Source organism: Anser brachyrhynchus, assembly GCF_964034855.1.
Source record: "Anser brachyrhynchus genome assembly, chromosome: 20".
Taxonomy (NCBI): domain Eukaryota; kingdom Metazoa; phylum Chordata; class Aves; order Anseriformes; family Anatidae; genus Anser; species Anser brachyrhynchus.
In genome coordinates, this window is record NC_137713.1 from 6,448,575 (window position 1) to 6,462,090 (window position 13,516).

Consider the following 13,516-nt stretch of genomic DNA (forward strand, 5'->3'; position numbering starts at 1 on the left):
GCTTTCTTCAGAAAATGGAAACACATCATTCAAGGGGGATAAGCCAGCTGTTTGCCCAGCAGTTCCTCCGTGACTTTGTCATAGCTGCAACTGAAAACGTCTGGGGAAACAATACAGGGATTCGGTTACCGCAGGCACAGAAGCAGACGTGAGCCAAAACCAGAAAAACCAACTCTTCTGCAGAATGCTGCTGGCCTACAGCCACATCACTTTCCCCGAGTCGCATAGCTCAGTCTATCTATGAAGACTTACTTAGGCAGACACAGGAAACATATTTTGGTACAAGTACCATAGGAGAAAAAGAACCAAAGCATCGAGGTTGTTTGGAAGGGGGCTTTGTGTTCTTTTAACAAATTTTTGCTGTTGACCCTAACCACAACGGTATTCACTGAGCATGGGTGCTCAATAAAACACATTCCAACTTCCAAGGATTTTCAGTTTCAGGCCTCAGGAGCCCAAGTCTCTCATGGGAAGCACTACGGATACATCTAAACCTACAAAGGGATTTCATCAAAGCGTTTCGTCTTTAGGCAACATCTGCAACCTGCAATCTACAACCTACACAGGCTGGCAAATACCTACAAGCACCCGAACGCAACCCACGACAGCCAGCAAAGCTCAGCACCTCGCTTACAGCTCACCGTACACCTCTCAAGGATCCAGTGCCAAGCACACCAGGCTGGACGCCCAGCCACCGGCGTCTGCCTTGCTGCTGTGTAAAACCACTGATGCAGAAGGAACCAGGCTGCACCGGCACTGAATTATGCAGCCAGGTGTTATTCCACCTCATTTCTCTGATGATCTGCCATTGCGCCCCCACGGGACTACGGACACAACCTTCCCCATCAGCTGCTCCCCAACTCACAGGATAAGAAGAGAGCTCAGAAGTTTGCAGGCACTTGATAATCACACGATGCCTCGAGTCTAGGCCAGTTACATCAGACAATCCTACCTTTTACATTCCCAAAAAGCACATCCTCTGTCAAGTATAAGGCCACAAATCCTCAGGCCATCTTGCCGGTATGCCGTAGAGGGCATGGAAGTAGCAGCAAGCAGCGCTCCACGACGCTGCACCTTTCATGTCAGGCTCACAGCTCTCAGCAACAGCGAGAAGCTATAACCCAGTATTCTACACAGAGCAGGTTACAAAATAGCTGGAAAAATTCATAGCACAAGTCTTAAAGCAGGCATCAAACTGACAGCAAAGAGCGAGCACATTCCTAGCCTTGCCGTAAAACAAAGAAGGGGCACCTTTCATCCAAATAGGATCTGTCACCAAGAACTGATTTAACGCACACATGGAAGACTGCACTTACGTAACACATTCTTTTCAGCAACGAACCTAAGATAATTTTCAGAACACTTTGGGGTTTACAGAAGCTGCAGGCATAGCTTTGGCTTTAGGAAAAGCACTGATCATGCAATAAGGTTTGGAAGCAGCATAGATTTATCTTTAGTTCTGACACCACTGCCTTGTTTTTCTTGTTCCTTTCTAACGCGTACCTACCTTAATTCCCAGAGTCTCAGGAGGCAAGCAGATACCTTTATTGCCCATGCAGACTGCATCACTGCCAGAAGGACAAGATATTGACTTATTCATACACTATTTATTAGTCCTGGATTGCTTAGGTCACCTCTGATGGAAGGGCTGGTTGAAAAGGCTCACTTATCATGAGGGGGTCTCAACCTACAGGTGCCTTTATTAAGATGCAATTGCGAGACAACATATAATTACTACACGCTACGAAACACAGCTTCTAAATAACTCTGCATGCAAACCCTGCAAATAAAAGCAGTGGCTTCGTACAAGTGCTCCGTAAGCAAGTTTCAATTTTGGCACCAAAGTTCATTAAAACACATCTGTAAACAGGAAAAGACCTCGCACAACAGACTCAGGCAGTCTGACACACAGTATGAGACTGCCTTGGGCTTGCAAATAGCCTAGTTCAGTCCGCTGCTCTTTTTAGCAGAACATGAACGTTAAAAAAGAATAACCCACAACGCTGTCTCCTGATATCTGAACCCCTCCTCAGTCTTTTCCATCACTTCGCTCTGTTTCTTGAAATCCAGTCTTCTCAAAAAACCCTTGGCACAACTGTTGTGGTTTAACCCGGCTGGCAGCTAAACACCACACAGCCGTTCGCTCACCCTCCCCCCTCCCTCTCTGGGATGGGGGGAGAGAAACGGGAAAGTGAAGCCGGTGAGTTGAGATAAAGACAGTTTATTAAGACAGGAAAATAATAATAACAATAATAATAATAATAGTGATAATGGTAATAGTATTAACAATAATAATGTGTAAGAAAACAAGTGATGCACAATGCAATTGCTCACCACCCGCTGACCGATGCCCAGCCTATCCCCGAGCAGCCGGCCCCCCCACCCCGGCCAGCCACCCCTATATATTGTTTAGCATGACGCCAGATGGTATGGAATACCCCTTTGGCCAGTTTGGGTCAGCTGTCCTGGGTCTGTCCCCTCCCAGCTCCTGCTGCACCCCCAGCCTGCTCGCTGGCAGGACAGAGCGAGAAGCCGAAAAGTCCTTGGCCTGGTGTAAACACTGCTCTGCAACAATTAAAACATCAGCATGTTATCAGCGCTCTTCTCATCCTAATCCAAAACATAGCACCCTACCAGCTACTATGAGCTACTTAACTCTGTCCTAACTGGAACCAGGACAGATATCCACCCCTTATTCCATACCATTTATGTCATGCTCAGGTTACACTCTGTCCAATACATTCTAATTAATCACCATTTTCATCTATGATATATAGCAATCATGGTAGTGATGACATACATTATTATATAATAATTAACATACTACAATTCAACTCATGGGCTATTCTCACCCAGTATCAAATCCCCTTGAGGTACACACCGGACCTCCCCATTCTTTTGCATTACCCACCAAGTGCATCCAGGTCCCTGAGCAAAAGCAATTCCACGAATGGGTTTGCCTTTTCCTGAGGCAGGAGTAGCCCAGACTGTTTTACCCAGCATGTTTCTTACGTGCACTACAGGAACTTTATCCCCTTCTACAGTGCGTAACAGGTTTGATTGGGCAGGTCCAGCTCGGTTGGCAGATCCCCTGGTATTGACTAACCAGGTGGCCTTTGCCAAATGTGTATCCCAATTTTTGAATGTCCCAGCACCCATTGCTTTCAGTGTAGTCTTCAACAGTCCATTGTATCGTTCAACTTTTCCAGAGGCTGGTGCATGATAGGGGATGTGATACACCCACTCAATACCATGTTCTTTGGCCCAAGTGTCTATAAGGTTGTTTCGGAAATGAGTCCCGTTGTCTGACTCAATTCTCTCTGGGGTGCCATGTCGCCATAAGACTTGCTTTTCAAGGCCCAGGATAGTGTTCCGGGCGGTGGCATGGGGCACAGGATATGTTTCCAGCCATCCGGTGGTTGCTTCCACCATTGTAAGTACGTGGCGCTTGCCGTTGCGGGTTTGAGGGAGTGTGATGTAATCAATCTGCCAGGCCTCTCCATATTTATATTTCAGCCATCGTCCTCCATACCAAAGAGGTTTTGACCGTTTGGCTTGCTTGATTGCAGCACATGTTTCACAGTCATGAATAACCTGTGCTATAGTGTCCATGGTCAGGTCCACCCCTCGATCACGAGCCCATCTGTAGGTTGCATCTCTACCTTGATGGCCTGAGGTGTCATGGGCCCATCGGGCTATAAATAATTCACCTTTATGTTGCCAGTCCAGGTCCACCTGAGCCACTTCAATCTTAGCAGCCTGATCCACCTGCTGGTTGTTTTGGTGTTCTTCAGTAGCCCGATTCTTGGGCACATGAGCATCTACATGGCGTACCTTTACAACCAGGTTCTCTACCCGGGCAGCAATATCTTGCCACAATGCCGCAGCCCAGATGGGCTTGCCCCTGCGCTGCCAGTTGTTCTGCTTCCATTGCTGTAACCACCCCCACAGGGCATTTGCTACCATCCATGAATCAGTATAGAGATAGAGAACTGGCCACTTTTCTCGTTCAGCAATATCTAAAGCCAGCTGAATGGCTTTTACTTCTGCAAACTGACTCGATTCACCTTCTCCCTCAGCAGCTTCTGCAACTCGTCGTGTAGGACTCCATACAGCAGCTTTCCATCTCCGATGCTTTCCCACAATACGACAGGACCCGTCAGTGAACAAGGCATATTTCTTCTCATTTTCCGGTAGCTTGTTGTACAGGGGGGCTTCTTCAGCACGAACCACCTCCTCCTCTGGTGATATCCCAAAGTATTTGCCTTCTGGCCAGTCCATAATCACCTCCAAGATTCCTGGGCGACTGGGGTTTCCTATTCGAGCCCGCTGAGTAATCAGTGCAACCCACTTGCTCCATGTAGCATCAGTTGCATGATGCGTAGAGGGGACCCTTCCTTTGAACATCCAGCCTAGTACCGGCAGTCGGGGTGCCAGGAGGAGCTGCGCTTCAGTACCGACCACTTCCGAAGCAGATCGAACTCCTTCATATGCTGCCAATATCTCCTTTTCAGTTGGAGTATAGCGGGCTTCAGATCCTCTGTATCCCCGACTCCAAAACCCCAGGGGTCGACCTCGAGTTTCCCCAGGTTCTTTCTGCCAGAGGCTCCAGGTGGGACCATTCTCTCCGGCTGCGGTGTAGAGCACATTCTTTACATCTGGTCCTGTTCGGACTGGCCCGAGGGCTACTGCATGAACTATTTCCTGCTTAATTTGTTCAAAGGCTTGTCGTTGCTCAGGGCCCCATTCAAAAGCATTCTTCTTACGGGTTACTTGGTAGAGCGGGTTTACAATCAGACTGTAATTTGGAATATGCATTCTCCAAAACCCCACGACACCTAGGAAAGTTTGTGTTTCTTTTTTGCTAGTTGGTGGAGACATAGCTGTTATTTTGTTGATCACATCCATTGGGATTTGACGGCGTCCATCTTGCCATTTTATTCCTAAAAACTGGATCTCTCGTGCAGGTCCTTTAACTTTATTCTGTTTTATGGCAAAACCGGCCTTCAGAAGGATTTGGACTATTTTCTTCCCTTTCTCGAAAACTTCTTCTGCAGTGTCACCCCACACAATGATGTCATCGATGTACTGCAGGTGTTCAGGAGCTTCCCCCTGCTCCAGCGCAGACTGGATCAGTCCATGGCAAATGGTAGGGCTGTGTTTCCACCCCTGGGGCAGCCGATTCCAAGTATATTGGACTCCCCTCCAAGTGAAAGCAAACTGTGGCCTGCACTGTGCTGCTAGAGGGATGGAGAAAAATGCATTAGCGATATCAATTGTGGCATACCACTTGGCTGCCTTTGATTCCAGTTCATACTGGAGTTCTAGCATGTCCGGCACTGCAGCACTCAGTGGTGGCGTGACTTCGTTCAGGCCACGATAGTCCACTGTTAGTCTCCACTCACCATTAGACTTTCGCACTGGCCATATGGGACTATTAAAAGGTGAATGAGTCTTGCTGATCACTCCTTGGCTCTCCAGTTGACGAATTAGCTTATGGATGGGACTCAGGGAGTCTCGGTTGGTGCGATATTGCCGCCGGTGCACAGTTGTGGTAGCGATCGGCACTTGCTGTTCTTCAACCCTCAGCAACCCCACAACAGAAGGGTCCTCTGAGAGACCAGGCAAGGTAGACAACTGTTTAATGTCCTCTGTCTCCAAAGCAGCTATGCCAAAAGCCCAGCGGAACCCTTTTGGGTCCTTGAAATATCCTCTTCTAAGATAGTCTATGCCAAGGATGCACGGAGCATCTGGGCCAGTCACAATACGGTGCTTTTGCCACTCATTACCGGTTAGACTCACTTCAGCCTCCAATACAGTTAACTGCTGGGATCCCCCCGTCACACCATAAATACAGATGGGCTCTGGCCCTTTATAGCTTGATGGCATTAGAGTACATTGTGCACCGGTGTCTACCAAAGCCTTATACTTCTGTGCGTCTGACGTGCCAGGCCATCGAATCCACACAGTCCAATAAACTCGATTGTCCCTTTCCTCCCCCTGGCTGGAGGCAGGGCCCCTCTAGTCCTGGTCAGAATCTTCATTTCTGTGTTTAAAGGACTGCCTGCTGGAAGTTGGAGCAGCAAACCTTTCAGAGAACTCCTTTTTCCCAATTGTTTTCCTTTGCAATTCACGTACCCGTGCCTCTAGGGTCGCAGTAGATTTTCCATCCCATTTTCTCATGTCCTCTCCATGGTCACGTAGGTAAAACCACAGGGTGGCGCGGTGTGTGTGCCCACCATATTGTCTTCCTTGCATAGATGAACGTTTACCCCTAATAGCTGAGACACTGGTTTGTACAGGTGGGGAGGAAAATAAACTCTCTTTAAGTTGGTGGATCTCTTCAGAAAGTTTCTCCAAGGTATTCTCTTTTAGCTGGTGAACACTAGTTCGTTCAGGTGAAGGGGAAGATAATCTTTCTTCAAGTTGGTGGATCTTTTCAGAAAGTTTCTCCAAAGCATTCTCTTTTAGCTGGTGGACACTGGTTCGTTCAGGTGAAGGGGAAGATAATCTTTCTTCAAGTTGGTGGATCTTTTCAGAAAGTTTCTCCAAAGCATTCTCTTTTAGCTGGTGGACACTGGTTCGTTCAGGTGAAGGGGAAGATAATCTTTCTTCAAGTTGGTGGATCTTTTCAGAAAGTTTCTCTAAAGCATTCTCTTTTAGCTGGTGGACACTGGTTCGTTCAGGTGGAGGGGAAGATAAATTCTCTTTAAGTTGGTGGACCTCTTCAGAGAGTTTCTCCACAGCTGAGACACAGGCCTTTAGGGAAGAGGAGAGATTTCCTTCGTACTGCCGGAGTATTTTAGTCACTTCATTCACTGTGGGATTCTCCTCCGTTTTCCAGGTTAGTATTGCCAATGAGTTGGCATATGATGATGGGGCACTCCGTACAAACTTCCGCCACATGGGTGGTGTACACTGGACTGCATCTGGATCTGTGGATGTTTGTGCGTCATCTAGGTCCTTATAAATTACTTCCCGTACGGCCAATTCCCTCAGGTACTGAATTCCCTTCTCCATGGTGGTCCATTTGCTTGGTAAACATACAAGTTCTTCCTTGAAGAGATACCTTTCCTTCACAGCTGACAGGAGACGCCTCCAGAGGCTGCGAGATTGTGCTCCATCTCCAATTGCTTTGTCAATGCATGCGTCCCTAGCAAGGGATCCCAGCCGCCTGGCTTCCTTGCCCTCCAATTCCACATAATTGGCTCCCGTGTCCCAGCACCGGAGCAGCCAGGTGACAAGCTGCTCGCCTATACAGCGACCAAAATCTTTTCGCACATCTCGTAGCTCACGCTGGTATAGAGTCCGGGTAATTACTGTTGATTTTCCGACATCCTCATCCTCATCTTCAGTCTCCTGCACCTTTGATGGCTGGTATGGAGTCCGGGTAGTTACTGTTGATTTTTCGCCATCCTCATCCTCATCTTCAGTCTCCTGCACCTTTGATGGCCCAGCCTCGTCTTCACTTCGCCCAGACTTAGCAGAAGACTGTCTGCGTTTTAAACGACCTGAGCCTCTATACCATTTTTTCACCTTGTCTACAGGGGCAACTTGCACTGCTACAGCTCGTTTCTCTGACCCAGCCACAGGGTCTGCCACAGGGGTTGGAATACCCTCTGCGGGGTCAACTTGCACTGCTACAGCTCGTTTCTCTGACCCAGACACAGGGTCTGCCACAGGGCTTGGAATACACTCTGCGGGGTCAACTTGCACTGCTACAGCTCGTTTCTCTGACCCAGACACAGGGTCTGCCACAGGGGTTGGGATACCCTCTGCGGGGTCAGCTTGCACTGCTACAGCTCGTTTCTCTGACCCAGCCACAGGAGTGGGAGCGGCTGCAGGAGCTGGGGCAGCTGCAGGAGCTGGAGCGGCTGCAGGGGCTGGAGCTGGAGCGGCTGCAGGAGCTGGAGCTGGAGCGGCTGCAGGAGCCGGAACGGCTGCAGGAGCTGGAGCTGGAGCAGCTGCAGGAGCTGGAGCGGCTGCAGGAGCTGGAGCTGGAGTAGCTGCAGGAGCTGGAGCTGGAGCGGCTGCAGGAGCTGGAGCGGCTGCAGGAGCTGGAACTGGAACGGCTGCAGGAGCTGGAGCTGGAGTAGCTGCAGGAGCTGGAACTGGAGCGGCTGCAGGAGCTGGAGCGGCTGCAGGAGCTGGAGCTGGAGTAGCTGCAGGAGCTGGAACTGGAGCGGCTGCAGGAGCTGGAGCTGGAGCTGGAGCGGCTGCAGGAGCTGGAACTGGAGTAGCTGCAGGAGCTGGAACTGGAGCGGCTGCAGGAGCTGGAGCGGCTGCAGGAGCTGGAGCTGGAGTAGCTGCAGGAGCTGGAACTGGAGCGGCTGCAGGAGCTGCAGCTGGAGTAGCTGCAGGAGCTGGAACTGGAGCGGCTGCAGGAGCTGCAGCTGGAGTAGCTGCAGGAGCTGGAACTGGAGCGGCTGCAGGAGCTGGAACTGGAGCGGCTGCAGGAGCTGGAACTGGAGCGGCTGCAGGAGCTGCAGCTGGAGTAGCTGCAGGAGCTGGAACTGGAGCGGCTGCAGGAGCTGCAGCTGGAGTAGCTGCAGGAGCTGGAACTGGAGCGGCTGCAGGAGCTGCAGCTGGAGTAGCTGCAGGAGCTGGAACTGGAGCGGCTGCAGGAGCTGGAGCTAGGTTGCTAATAACATCAATTGCAGCTCGATAGGCACAAGCCAGACCCCAGCACGCTACAGTGATTTGTGTCACTTTGGAACTGCCAGAGTCATGACACCTTTTTTTCAAGCATTCTGCCAGCTTTTTAGGATTTTGCAGTTGTTCAGGGGTGAATGTCCAAAACACTGGAGGTGACCACTGCTCTAGAAACCTGCCCATATCCTCCCACACTCCCTGCCACTCGCAACTACCCCGCCTCAAGACAGATCTCCGGATGAGATTCCTAAGTAGTTGTTTAACCCTCCACAAAATCTGAAGCGCATTCAGGAGACATAACAACAAGAGCAGGCTGGTCTGAGTATCCCAAGGATATTCAACATCTCGGAGAACCACCGTAACTAACTCGGGGGATAAGAGGGTGGTGGTGAAGGAGAAAGGGAGAGTGAACAGGTAGGGAAACATGTCTTCCCCTGTCCCCTTCACAGATTGGCTCCCTAACGAAAACAGGCAATAGGTGTAATTGCTAATAGATTCCGAGATATGGGTTCCAAAGTATAGAGTCGACGTCAGTGCTGAGTACAAATACCAGGTTAAAGTCGTGACCAGATATTTCATCATTTCATAAGGCATTGTTACACCGCACAGTACCATAACAATCTTAAACCAGGGCCCGGAAAGGATAAACAGTGCAACAGGGAGCACATACAGAAAGTAACGCACCATAAAACTCAATTTGGAATACAGGTACAGCAGACTGGAGATTAAGGCAATCAACATCGTGACTAGCAACTATTAAGCAGGTCCAATACTTATACCAATTTTAGTTTAACACACTCTGGTCAGATTTGTCGATATCTCAACCCTTCGGGCCCCACGTTGGGCGCCAAAAAGACTGTTGTGGTTTAACCCGGCTGGCAGCTAAACACCACACAGCCGTTCGCTCACCCTCCCCCCTCCCTCTCTGGGATGGGGGGAGAGAAACGGGAAAGTGAAGCCGGTGAGTTGAGATAAAGACAGTTTATTAAGACAGGAAAATAATAATAACAATAATAATAATAATAGTGATAATGGTAATAGTATTAACAATAATAATGTGTAAGAAAACAAGTGATGCACAATGCAATTGCTCACCACCCGCTGACCGATGCCCAGCCTATCCCCGAGCAGCCGGCCCCCCCACCCCGGCCAGCCACCCCTATATATTGTTTAGCATGACGTCAGATGGTATGGAATACCCCTTTGGCCAGTTTGGGTCAGCTGTCCTGGGTCTGTCCCCTCCCAGCTCCTGCTGCACCCCCAGCCTGCTCGCTGGCAGGACAGAGCGAGAAGCCGAAAAGTCCTTGGCCTGGTGTAAACACTGCTCTGCAACAATTAAAACATCAGCATGTTATCAGCGCTCTTCTCATCCTAATCCAAAACATAGCACCCTACCAGCTACTATGAGCTACTTAACTCTGTCCTAACTGGAACCAGGACAACAACTCAGAGCGATGATCTACACCCTTCTTTCCCCTGGACTGAAGCAAACGCCATTTGGCTCTCCAAGTTTAAGCCTTCAGAGAACTTAATGAACAACTCGTAGTAATTCTTCTCATTAAAAAAACATCCAAGTGCTCCATAGAGCGTTCTCTGCATGGCTGATACAGCATCACCTGCTGAAACTCCCCGGTCATTAACGGCCAACCCAGGCATGGGATTTTAGAGCAGGACAAGCAGCACAGCTGGGGGAGTCTCCAAATGCATAATTCTGGTGGCTGAACAACACCATACTTCCCATCTGATCAAGAGAGGAGCGAGTCCCACCTGAAGCTGGATGGAAGCTCAGTCCCTGAAAATAAGCTTACAAGGAAACCTAGGAAGCGCATCGAAACAGAGGGGTTGGACTGGGTTAAGGTCTCGAACAACTGGACATTTGGGCTGCGGAAAAATAACACATCGATCTTAGAAGCTACTGCAGCATCTCAAATGGAACTGATCACAAACAGATAAATTGCCTTATCTTAAAAGCCAAAAAAAGCATCTTTTCTAGCTAAATGGTACTAAACACTACCAGCACTGGTAACTGAAGAAGCAGATGATTCAAGTGAAGTATCTGAAAGCAAACACCCTGAAACACCAACTCGCAAATTACCCAGAGAGCCATCCTACTCTCCTCCATCAGCCAAGTATTTAATGCAAAGAACGCCCATCGACCCAAATGCCACAACGTTCTTCAGAGCCAGGTAAGTGTTGAAATAGTCGTGACTCATGTGTAACCTTAAACATTCAAGTGTGTAATTAACAGAAAGCTAATTAAACATGAGCTGGTTTCCTCCAAAGGAAAGGGTGGGGCGAGTATGATCTAAGAGACTCACCAACAGAAAATACAAAAGCCATTGGACAACCTAAGAATTAGGAAAGAAATACAGGAGCTCTCTTTGCAGAAGAGATCGCATGAGTCTTCACAAATTTAGCTTGCATCTTTCTTGCAATTAAGCAACTTCAGCTATAACATTTGCTTCCTAGTATACAGAGCACAGGTTGTTAACTAATGTTCTAGAGAAAATAAATAGTTGTTAACGGTGATTACAGACAAAGAGCTCGACCTGAAAACAACCATACAGTCTTGTACTGTAATTTGACAGAGGAAATTGCAACCACTGCTTAAAATGTCAGGAGCCTAATGGTCAGGAGGCTCCAACACTCTACCCACAGAGCTCACAATTTGAAAGTTAGTTCACTAACTAAAGACTGGACAAAGCGTTTTCCCCCTCCAACGTCAATACAGACTTCAGGCTACAATTTTATTTGTCCACATCAGATTCTTAACTACTGCCCGCAGCAATGACCACTCTGCCAGGAGTAGCGTGGACTGATGAACTAACAGCCTATGTCTCCCCACCTACGTGTGGCTCACACCTGCACTTCTAAATGAAATCACAAGAAACATCCAAAAATCGCCTTGTACAGCTTGACTTGGAATTCAGATAAGAAGAGGATTAGCTAGAACTTCTAAAATCTCCTCAGAGAGCAGCTAGCAGCTTCTACATGCTCTGCGTATTCTGCCAACGTCAACCGCACTCACCTGGGTGCAGATTAAAAAGTAAGCTCACTACACCCTCAACAAAATACTTCAAGGCATCTCATGTGCTTGTTGTTTGTGGTGTAAAGCGATCTTAGGAATTAGTGTAATTAGCTTTATATTCCCATTCTTCCATTGTGTGTTGTTTGAGGGTTTTTTTGGTCAGCAAAACACCCATTTGAGCTACAATTCTCTTCCTAATCCTCTCCCCTGTAAAAAAAAAAAAAAACAAAACTGTAATCACATCCAGAAGGCCAACACATGTGACTCCTGAGGCAAGGACTGTTCCTGCAAAAGCTATCTCCTTCCATGCCATCGGTCATCGGGGTCAACTCTCTGTCTGCCTGGAAAGAGCCCCAGGTAGCTCCAGAAGACCAGGAGGTTCTCAGCACGCCGCCCTGAGTACCAACATAAGGTGCTGCCAGCCCAAAGCACCACTTCAAGAAGAGTTTCACGACTACGAGAGCCAAGCAGACCGGTACAGCGGGCCTCGTCAGTATCAGCTGTAAAGCACAACCCGCCGTAACGCACCCTTCTCCCAAAACCGCGCCGTCCCAGGCCAGGGCCCCGCTCAGCGCGAAGGAGCGGGCTGGTTTTGCCTCCAACAACCCGCCCAGCTGACTCAGCGCCCGTCACACCGGTGACAGCGCCCAGCCGGACAAGGGCAGCCCGGCAAAATTAGTAAGACAGCGTCGAACCACACCCCCGTGAGCACTTCTGTTACTTCAGGCTCGTCACTCATCTTCCAGTATTTCGTCTTCCAATGTTTCATCTGCCAATGTTTCATCTCCCAGTGTTTCACAGCCTTTCGGACGATACGGACGCTCCCTGCTTCAAGGAGATGACTTGGACACTACACAGGGGTGCTCGGACAGAGACAGACACCCACAAAAAGCACCCAAAACGTGCTGCTTGGGTTCTGACGTACACTGCAAACTCTGCTTGGCTTGAGTTGAACAGATTTTGCTTTAAAAGAAGACATCTCACAGCACTACTCCTTACAAGCAAAGAGTCAAAACCCCCTCGATCCACAAGGAAAAAGGGGAACAGGCGGAGGGAGCCGAGCTGCAAAGTTACCAGCGACGCCTTCCACCCAAACTACCGAACCGTGCGCACGGAAAGAAAAAAAAGCGATTATTGAACCGTACCCACGGAAAGAAAAGAAGGGGAAATAAAGAGATTCTAAGAGCGGCTGAGCCTTAGGACCCGCACACGGAGGGAAGCAGGGCCCTGTGCCCCTCAGCACCGCGGCTAAGCCGGGTGGCATCGCCCCGACGAGCACCGGGGGGACACCCCGGGGCCGGACCCGGTCCCGTCAGCGCCGGGCGGGCCCGGGCTGGGTCTCACCGGTTGCCGGGGCCCTCCCCGGGGCCCTCCCCGCGTCCCGCCGCGCTGCTCCGCTCCCCTCGGCCCGAAGCGGCCCCGGCCGGGCCCGGCGCCTCCTCCCCGCAGCGGCCGCCCACGGAAGAGCGGGGACGTCGCTTCCTGGGCTGGGCCCCGCTGAGGAGGCCCCGGAGCTCGGCCCCGGTTAGGGGCAGGAGAGGCAGGGAGAGGGGTTTTGGGATGAAAGGCGGTGCGAGGATGGCGAAGCAAGCTCTTGGGAGGAAGGCAGAGGGCGGGGAGGGAAAGGCGGGGTGTTTGGGGCTCCTTCGGAGAGCAGCAGCTGCCTCAGCCCAAGCGCTGTGCGGATTTATCGTAGAATCACGTTAAGGGTGGAAGAGAAATCCCAGATCAGCAGGTCAGACCGTCCCCCTGCCACCAGTGCCACCCACTAAGCCATGACCCTAAGCACCACAGGGCCGGGAGATGTAGTCCAGGCTTTATCGGTAGCTGAATGGC

At 50.0% G+C, this 13,516-nt stretch overlaps 1 protein-coding gene across 9 annotated transcripts in view; it reads right to left on the minus strand.

The window, feature by feature from the left end:
• RABGEF1 (RAB guanine nucleotide exchange factor 1) overlaps positions 1-13,516 on the minus strand; it is a 34,908-nt gene that overhangs the window by 19,333 nt on the left and 2,059 nt on the right. For 2 of the 9 annotated variants that reach the window (XM_080562980.1, XM_080562978.1), the window contains exon 1: positions 13,025-13,492. The exons of 4 other annotated variants lie outside the window; for them this stretch is intronic. The gene's annotated coding sequence lies outside the window, so the exon portion shown is untranslated. Of the gene's footprint in view, positions 1-11,680; positions 11,888-13,024; positions 13,494-13,516 lie in introns of those variants that run through there. 3 more of the 9 variants (XM_080562984.1, XM_080562983.1, XM_080562979.1) reach the window with 2 other exon arrangements.